General features: G+C 36.6%; 1 pseudogene; it reads left to right on the plus strand.

The window, feature by feature from the left end:
- Positions 1-1,031: 1,031 nt before the first annotated feature.
- On the plus strand, positions 1,032-1,943 carry LOC102273018 (KATNB1-like protein 1 pseudogene; annotated as a pseudogene).
- The last annotated feature ends 385 nt before the right edge of the window (positions 1,944-2,328 follow it).

Consider the following 2,328-nt stretch of genomic DNA (forward strand, 5'->3'; position numbering starts at 1 on the left):
ACCTAGGTTTAATAGAAGTTAAATATTATTATATCTGTTACAAGTTTGTCAGCAAGGAAATTACTTTGAGTGAAGAAACATCTAAAAAATGTAAATGAGATGTGAGCTTTTAGATAAACTCTGTTAAGAATAATTATGCTTTAGGAATGTCTGTCTAAAATAGTCACTCCTGACTGGGGTAACTTGAATTTCTAAGGGTTGTGCTAAACTAAGTGTTGGAAGTCTAGGTCATTTCCAAATAAAATAAGATTTTGAAACACTTACTACTGAACACTAATTTTCTCTTACAGAGAAACTAAAGAGATTTGGGATTAAAAATGAATGATGTTTGGTGCCATCCTAAAATGTTCTCTCTAAGAAAGCAAAGGTTTTAGAAATTATCACTGGTATTTATGCTCACCAATCTATAAAATGCTAATATAAGTCAGTTCTTGGTTGCTTAAGGGAAGTAGGAAGTGTGTTTTCAGTAAAGAAGGTATGAGGAATGGAATTGCATTTTGTGAAAGGAAAAGGAAGTAAGCTTGACTTACACGTGGCTTTTTCGGATGGTGGAACACAGTAATGGGTACAGAAAGTGATAAAGTTTGTGAAAAGTGAAACATGAGGAGAGTTTTGTATACGGTTAGGACTAAGTTTAAAATAAAGTTAATTAAGCTGGTGTAAAAATTTGAATTTAACTTTTCTGTTAAGATAACACATTTTCTTCAGATTCTGAACTGCCTTTGATAATAGATTTAAGTTTCTTTATCTCTTAAATGGTTGTTCATTGGTAGGACTGATGTTGAAGCTGAAACTCCAATACTTTGGCCACCTGATGTGAAGAGCTGACTCATTTGAAAAGACCCTGATGCTGGGAAAGATTGAGGGCAGGAGGGGAACAGGACGACAGAGGATGAGATGGTTGGATGGCATCACTGACTCAATGGACATGGGTTTGGGTGAACTCCAGGAGTTGGTGATGGACAGGGAGGCCTGGCGTGCTGCAGTCCATGGGGTCGCAAAGAGTCGGACATGACTGAGTGACTGAACTGATGGCATCTGAAACCCACAATGTTAAAAAATGCAACTTTTATAATAATACTGAGGATCATTCCACTGATCTTCCTAGAAAAAGGACCTCTAATTTCACCAATAAGAACATGAAGGAGGTTAAGAAATCTCCAAAATAGTTGGCTGCTTACATAACTAGAACAGTTGGACAAGCTGTGAAAAACCCAGATAAACAATGTAAGGTTTATAGAAGAAAGAAAGTTCATCATCCTATTCAAAATCCTTGTTACAGAAAAAAGCAGCCCCCTAAAAGTGGGGGCTGTGTCATGGCAAATAAAGAAAACGAACTGGCTTGTGCAGGCCACCTCCTTGAAAAACTATGGCATGATGTCGAACATACTTGATTAACTCCAGTGATTCTGGTTCTTCACAGACAGAAAGCTCATCATCAAAATATAGTGGCTTTTTTTCTGATGTTTCTCAGGACCATGAAACAATGGCACAAGTTTTATTCAGCAGGAATTTGAGATTGAATGTAGCTTTAACTTTCTGGAGAAAGAGAAGTACCAGTGAACTTGTAGCGTATTTGATAAGGATAGAGGACCTTGGAGTTGTGGTGGATTGCCTTCCCGTGCTCACCAAGAGTTTACAGGAAGAAAAACAGTACATCTCACTTGGCTGCTGTGTAGATGTGTTGCCTTTAGTAAAGTCACTACTTAAAAGCAGATTTGAAGAATATATAACAATTTGGTTTAAACGGGCTTCAAGCAGTCATAAAAAGGTGGTGGTCAGAACTATCATCCAAAACAGAAATTGTGAATGATGGAAATATTCAGATTTTAAAACAGCAATTAAGTGGGTTGTGGGAACAGGAAAACCATCTTACTTTGGTTCCAGGATATACTGGTAATATAGCCAAGGATGTAGATGCTTAATTATTACAGTTGCATTGAAAGACTTCATCTATACATTTGGCTATTCAAAACATCCCTGGACTATATGATTTCCCCAAAAATATCCCATCTGAGAACTATGGAAGAAATCAAAACCATTTTTTTCCTTTAAAAAACCACATAATGAAACCACTAATGAAATGCTACCGAGCTACTTCACATTGAAGTGGAAAAAGATCCAAAAGGAGCAGCTTCAGCTTCAAGGAGGTGAAAGTGCACTACAAGATTGTTCACCTTTGCTGCGTTTGGGATTTATATGGTTATGTAGCAACATTGTTTAAGAAGTACTGGGTCTTAATGCAATCCTGCATAAGAATATAATTTATACTATGTGAAAAATAAGACAGGACTTATTACTAGGAATCACAAAGACCAATCATCATTA

The sequence above is a fragment of the Bos mutus genome, chromosome X (genome assembly GCF_027580195.1).
Source record: "Bos mutus isolate GX-2022 chromosome X, NWIPB_WYAK_1.1, whole genome shotgun sequence".
In the NCBI taxonomy this organism is placed as follows: domain Eukaryota; kingdom Metazoa; phylum Chordata; class Mammalia; order Artiodactyla; family Bovidae; genus Bos; species Bos mutus.